Consider the following 7,642-nt stretch of genomic DNA (forward strand, 5'->3'; position numbering starts at 1 on the left):
CATGTCTCCATCCTGCCCCCAATGTCTCAATTTGTCTCCATTCTGGCCCCCGTGTTTCCATCCTGCCCCCAATGTATCTACTCCGCCCTATGTCTCCATCCTGCCCCCAATGTCTCAATTTGTCTCTATTCTGCCCCCAATGTCTCCATCCTGCCCCCAATGTCTCCATTTTTCCCCAATGTTTCCATTCTGCCCCCATGTCTCTCCATTCTGCCTCCATGTTTCCATTCGGCCCCCCATGTCTCTCCATTCTGCCCCCCATGTCTCTCCATTCTGCCCCATGTTCCCATTCTGCCCCATGTCTCTCCATCTTGACCCATGTCTCTCCATCCTGCCCTCATGTCTCTCCATCCTGCCGCCATGTCTCTCCATCTTGCCGCCATGTCTCTCCATCCTGCTCCCGTGTCTCCATCCTGCCCCCATGTCTTCATCCTGCCCCCTTGTTTCCATTCTGCCCCAATGTCTCCCATTCTGCCCCCATGTTTCCATCCTGCCCCAATGTCTTTCCGTCCTTGACCAATATTTCTCCATCCTGCCTCCATGTTTCCATTCTGCCCCCAATGTCTCCCATTCTGCCCCCATGTTTCCATTCTGCACCCCCATGTCTCTTCATCCTGCCCCATGTTTCCATTCTGCCCACAATGTCTCTATTCAGCCCCCATGTCTCTCTATTTTGCCCCCATGTTTCCATCCTGCCCCCATGTCTCACCATTCTGCCCCCATGTTTCCATCCTACCTCAATGTCTCACATTCTGCCCCCATGTTTCCATTCTGCCCCCATGTTTCTATCCTGCCCCCATGTCTCGCCATCCTGCCCTATGTCTCTCCATTTTGCCCCCATGTTTCCATCCTGCCCCCAATGTCTCCCATTCTGCCCCCATGTTTCCATTTTGCCCCATGTTTCCATCCTGCCCCCATGTCTCTCCATTCTGCCCCTATGTTTCCATTCTGCCCCCAATGTCTCCCATTCTGCCCCTATGTTTCCATTCTGGTCCATGTTTCCATCCTGCCCCCGTGTCTCTCCATTCTTCCTCCATGGCGCAGCTTTACAAAAAAAAGTAAAAAAAAAAGTTTCACCTTACCTTTCGACACTCCAGCGGCGCTGGGATCTCCCATCACCCGAAGGACGATCGCTGACGCATGACAGTAAAGTCATACGCCAGTGATGTGCGCGCTGACGTCAGCTGCCAGGCTGTGATTGGCTGGCGGCTGTTAACTATTGCCGTGCGGGAAGCTTCCCGCATGGCAATAAATTTCATTTAAAGTGAACATGTGTCCAAGGACACACGTTCACAGAAACTGAACCGAACATGCTACTGCTGGGTGCAGAAGAACGAGGACCCGGTCTGCTCACCGGGCCCCATACGCCAGTAAGAGCAGTAATGCCCTGAGGGCGGCCCTGGTGACCAGTATGTACAATATACACCCTAGAGTAACCTATCTACACCTCATAGTAACCAGTATAAAAATACATCCCATAGTAACCAGTATAAACAATGCACCCCATAGTAACCTGTATGTACAATACACCCAGTAATAGTCTATACCCCATGGCAACCAGTATATACAATTCAACCCATAGTAACCAGTATGTACAATACACCCCATAGCAATCTACAGTGGCGACCAAAAGTTTTGCTTTTTTTTTTTTAAGTGTGATTACTTCTGTCTGGTTGATGTGATGCTATTTCCCTGGTGATGAATTCAAAGTGCATGAAGTTGTCTTCATGCAAGACCTTCATTTTAACCAAAATGCTTTTGAATATAGGTATGGTCATTTAATTACAGAAAACTGACTGCCAAAAGTTTTGCATATACTATTTATTGATCACAACATAGAGAGTAATCTGCCATAACTTAGTATTTTGTAGCATAATCTCTTGCTTTAATTACTGTACCTCACTGAAAGGGCATTGAAGCCACTAGGGTATTCAAGACATCTTGAGGGATCTTGCTCCATTCCATTTGCAAATCTGCAAACAATTCATCTTTATTGCTATAGGTACGGGCCCCAACTCCTCACTCTAACTCTATAGGTGCTTTATAGGGTTTAAATCAGGTGCTTGGCTTGGCCATTGCAACAGGCAAACATTTTTCTTTGCTAATCAATTTTTGACTAAATTGGATGTGTGCTTAGGATCATTGTCTTGCTGGAATTTTCATCCCCGGCCTACTTTGGTTTTACCATGTGGCAGCATTACATTCTCCAGTATATCCTTTTACATGGTAGCATTCATATTTCCATCGATTCTATGCAGATGCAGAAAAGCTGCCCCAAACCATGACATTGCCACCACCATGTTTCACTGTAGGTGTTTGGTACCTTACATCATTATGTTTTCAAATTGGGCGGTATATATAGTGCTTGCCATCACTACAAAACAGATTGAATTTGGATTCATCCGACCCCAAAACCTTAGACCAATCTGTCTCTTTATATTGGCTGTGATTTTTGGCAAACTCAAGTCTGACCTTCCGGTTCTTTGCAGAGATGAAAGGCTTCTTGTCTGGAACTCGTGCATTCAACCGTACTGCTCTTAGCCGTCGCATCACATTTTGGCGTCTCACTTTGACCCCATATTCTTCTTTCATTTCATGCAAAATCTGTACAGCACTTTTATGGACATCAGATACTGACTTTTTCTTAATAATGTGATCAACTCTGGAGGAAGTTTTCCTTTGTCGTCCAACTCTAGGTCTTTTAGCTGTTCCATAACCTTCTTTTTCTTTCTTTAATATACGTGACACTTGACTCTTAGAACAGTTGAATTCCATAGCTACCTCTTTTTGGCTTATGCCTGACTTCACTCTCAGAATAAGCTTCCTGACATCTGCTGATAAATTTGGCTTGGTCTTTGCCATGTTTTAACCTAAAAACACACAAAAAAAATGAAAATAAAATTTTATTCAAAATTCGACTACCCATGACAAAATATGGAAAACATTTGGCCCAGCAAATGTTAAAAACTAACACATAAAGGGATAAAACAATGTCAAACACAATTTTATTCTTTATAGCTGACAACTACTTGCTTCCGGTTTACTAAAATCACCAGGAAAATGACATCTCAATAACCAGAGGAGAAGTACCGTAAGCACACTTTAAAAAAAACGCAAAACTTTTGGTCGCTACTGTATTTTTACATTACACCGTTTAGTAACATGTATGTACAATACACCCAATAATAAATTGTCTTCACCCCATAGTAATCAGTGTGTACAATACACCCAGTAATATCCTATCTATACTCAATGGTACCAAGTATATACAATTCCACCCATACTAACCAGTATGTGCAATACATCTGTAATGCACGCGCCCGGACTGACTGGCGTGTGCGTGTATATGTAGTGATTCCACTGGACCGTAGCGGAGAGTGAATGCCTTGAGGGGCGTAACTAAGTATCCACCCGATCCGACCAAGGTCGCACGATGGCATACGACGCCAGTGCACCAAGGAGGAACCAAGCAGAGGGACCAGGGTCTACTCCAGGTCAGACCGCGGACACAGCTGTTGACCCACACCGGGGAATACAGGAACAGGCAGGTTAGGCTGGCACACAGACGGATGGATGCTGGTAAGCACGACTGGTATGCAGGCAGGGAGGTACTGGCAGGTACGACAGGTTGGAGCACAGAGTGGATAGGTCCCAGTACAGACTGGGACTCAGGAACAGAATCGCAGATGCGGTGGACAAACACAGCAGAGTGAGGCCGCCCGGAGCGGCGAGCAAGAGCAGAGCAGGACGAGACTGCCGGAGCAGTGAGCAAAGGGTCAGAGCAGAGCGAGACTGCCGGAGCAGTGAGCAAAGGGTCAGAGCAGAGCGAGACTGCCGGAGCAGTGAGCAAAGGGTCAGAGCAGAGCGAGACTGCCGGAGCAGTGAGCAAAGGGTCAGAGCAGAGTGAGACTACCGGAGCAGTGAGCAAAGGGTCAGAGCAGGCAAGAACCGCCGGAGCGGTGAGCAAAGCAGAGCAGGCAAGAACCGCCGGAGAGGAGAGCAAGGCAGAGCAGGCAAGAACCGCCGGAGCGGTGAGCAAGGCAGAGCAGGCAAGAACCGCCGGAGCGGCGAACAAGGCAGAGCGGGCAGAAACCGCCGGAGCGGCAAACAAGGCAGAGTGGGCAGAAACCGCCGGAGCGGCGAGCAAGGCAGAGCAGAGGCGATAGGACTCTGTTCACATGGAACAGACTGGAAGGGAAAGGCAGAACCAGATACACACAAGATACTTGCAATGAAGTAGCGAGTGGACTCTAAACACACAAACGGAAGTACAGCGACAACGAGTAGGAGTTAGGAGCATTTTCAGACTCTGCAGAAAAAGACAAGGTACGGACATAGAAAAAACAGGAAACAGGTTTAGGAGACAGTTCAGACAGGAACTGTTACTGCAACAAATACAGGAACGAGCCAAGGTAAAGCCAAGTTCTGGTTCAGACAATGCAGGAGAAAGGGAAGGTACGGACATAGAGAAAAACAGGAAGCAGGTCAGGAGACAGTTCAGACAGGAACTGTTACTGCAGCGAGATACAGGAGCGAGTCTGGGCATGCGGCCCCCAGAGGGCGGGACGAACAGGCTAGGAGCGTGTTCAGACAGGCCTGGAAATACAGCCTCCAGGAAGGCAGACAGACAGCTGGCTAGAGTACACAGACAGGACACAGTTCAGACACGGGAACTGATACCGCAAGGCAGGAAACATAGACAGGACCTGGCACATCAGTGACTAGAAGCCAACTGAAAGAACAAGATGCTCAGGCATGGATTCCAAGGAGGAGCTGGTTTAAATACCAGGTGACAGACAACAATAGACTGAGGACGCATTAGGGGTGTGTTTGCAGCAGCTACAAGAAACAGGAAGTTCGGCGGGCGTCGCCCTAAGCAGCCAGAGCAGAGCAAAGCAGACAGTATGGAAAGAAGCCAGGGTGGCAGTCTGGACTGGAAATCAAGTGCGCGCTCTTGCACAGTGGGAGATGGACCACTATGCAAGGACGCCGCCAGGTATGTTACAACATCCCATAGTAACCTTTATCTACAATTATCTACAATACACCCCATAATAACCAGTATGTACAATACACCCCATAGTAACTTGTATGTACAATGCAACTCATACTGACCTGTGTCTGCAATACACCCCATAGTAACCTGTATTTATAATACACCCTATAGTAACCTATCTACACCCCATAGTAGACAGTATATACAATACACCCCATAATAATCTATTTCTACAATATACACTTTAATAACCTGTATGTACAATACACCAAATAATAACCTGTTTTCACCCCATAGTAATCGGTATATACAATACACCCCATAGTAGCCAGTATATACAATACACCCCATAGTAACTGTGAAGACCCGGGGTCTTCCGTGGGCGTAACGCCACTCAGACAACACAGGGTGAGTGTAAAACAGTGTGGCAATACTTTATTGAACCACAAAGCGGACAATAAATACGTAGAACAGTCCCAGCAAATCCCCAAGATGGTACAACATTACACAGTCTCACCCTTCCTTCTCTGCCCGCCTGGAATAGAACAGCTGCGACTTTGGAGACTTACAGGGCCGACTACCTCAACTAGTGGCCCCCTGCTTCTGGTAGGCCCCCACAGACAGGAGGTAGTGGCAAGCTTAGGAAGCTAGCAGTCCATTGAGGTACAAGACCAGGAGACCCAAGGGTCCAAATCTGGCCTCTCCGAAAGTTTCCATGGGGCCAGGCAACTGGTCGGTCCCCCTTTCAACCCCTTAAAACAACATATCCATGGGGCCAGGTGACTTCTTTGTCCTCTCCTGGACTCCCCAAAATGTATCCATGTCTCTCTGATGGTTAATGGAGCAGATCCGAATCTTTCCAGTCAGGGCCGGTACACTTAGACTATAATCATGTAGAATACAAATCTGTGTCTCTTTGGATGCCATGCAATCCATCTACTTTCCTGAAGGATGTCTCTCATACTCCTTCTAAGGTCCTTCTGATGTTTCTTGATTCTCTGTCCCAAGTCTCATTCTGTCTCTAGCACTACAGACATCCCTGTTTATATTTACATCTGTGTGAGGTCATCAGACGCAGGTAAGAGGTAAAGGTGCAGGACTCTGTTATTATTGAGCTAATTTATTTACATAGTTGGTATCACAGGGGCTGTTGTAAATAGCTGGCTTTTAGTACAATTAGCATATTAGCAAACAACATTGTTTCCAAGAAGAGACCACAATCAGGGTTAGACAAATACTGGTCTGACTTTTAGAAATACACAAACGTACAAGACAATTTAAACACAATAATGTAATTTAAACACAATAGTGTATTCTCTTGACTTAACAAATCTAAACGTCTGGCTTATTAAGATTTTACTCTGTATCGTCACAGTAACCAGTATATACAATACACCCCATAGTAACCAGTATATACAATACACCCCATAGAAACCGGTATATACAAGACACACCACAGTAACCAGTATATACAATACACCCCATAGTAACCAGTATATGCAATACACCCCATAGTAACCAGTATATACATTACACCCCATAGTAACCAGTATATACAATACACCCCATATTAACCAGTATGTACAATACACCCAATAATAACCTGTCATCACCCCATGGTAATCAGTATGTACCATACACCCCATAGTAATCTGTATCTTGAACACACCCCATAGTAATCTGTATATACAGCGTACCCCTGCTGAAAGCCAATTTTGCCATTATCTTCATACTTTTGGGAAGTTACACAAACCAAATATTTTTCTTTTTACAAATATCTGATTTTTTTTCACCATTTACTGTTCATACAAAAACAGAAAACTATACTTTTATTGGCACAATCTTGCTGATCTGGAGAATCATGTTGTTAGGTAATTTTTACCGAACTGCACAGTAAAGGCAAAACCCAAAAACAATGGTGGAGTCTTTTTATTTTCACCATTTCACCACATATTAATTTTTTTCCTGTCTTCAGTACAAAATAGGGTAAATGAATAGTGTCATTCAAAACTATAGCCATCCCAAAAATTTACATGCCCTCTTATGGCTACGTTGCAGGTAAATTAAAAAAGTTTTGACTCTTGGAAAAAGGGAAAGTAAAAATGTAAGCGCAAAAATGAAAATTGGCCATTGCGGCATAAGGCTAATATGTACTAGGGCCATTAGATTAAATGCGGACATGAGAGATTTATAGCAGAAATTTGCGTGACAGCCAATAATAATAATTAATAATCTGAATTGGTTTAGCCTTAATAACTAAATTTTTCTTAAATTGTCAAATCTTTGATTATAATTATTAATATCTTGAAAATGAAAGTGGTCAACTTAAGAACATCGCAGTTCAAACTTCTTGTATCTGAATATTTGTCAAAACATTGAATAAAATGTGTAATGAAGCTAGGACTGTTGTATGTTTGTTTCTGTTGTATTTTTACATATGCATGGATTTGTTCATGTAAATTTCCATCTCAATATGGTGGCAATGTAATAGGCTCTTTTGGTCCATGTTAGGGCTTATTCAGATGTCGGGGATTTTTCTCGTATGCAAAAAACTTTCGAAGTTTCTTCTGTGTTTTTGATCAGATATTTATCAGAATTTCATCACTTTTTCTCATACGGAAAAAAAAATGACTGAGGTTTTTCAAG

The sequence above is a fragment of the Phyllobates terribilis genome, unplaced genomic scaffold (assembly GCF_046119375.1).
Source record: "Phyllobates terribilis strain yellow unplaced genomic scaffold, ASM4611937v1 Scaffold_3__8_contigs__length_932513732, whole genome shotgun sequence".
Taxonomy (NCBI): domain Eukaryota; kingdom Metazoa; phylum Chordata; class Amphibia; order Anura; family Dendrobatidae; genus Phyllobates; species Phyllobates terribilis.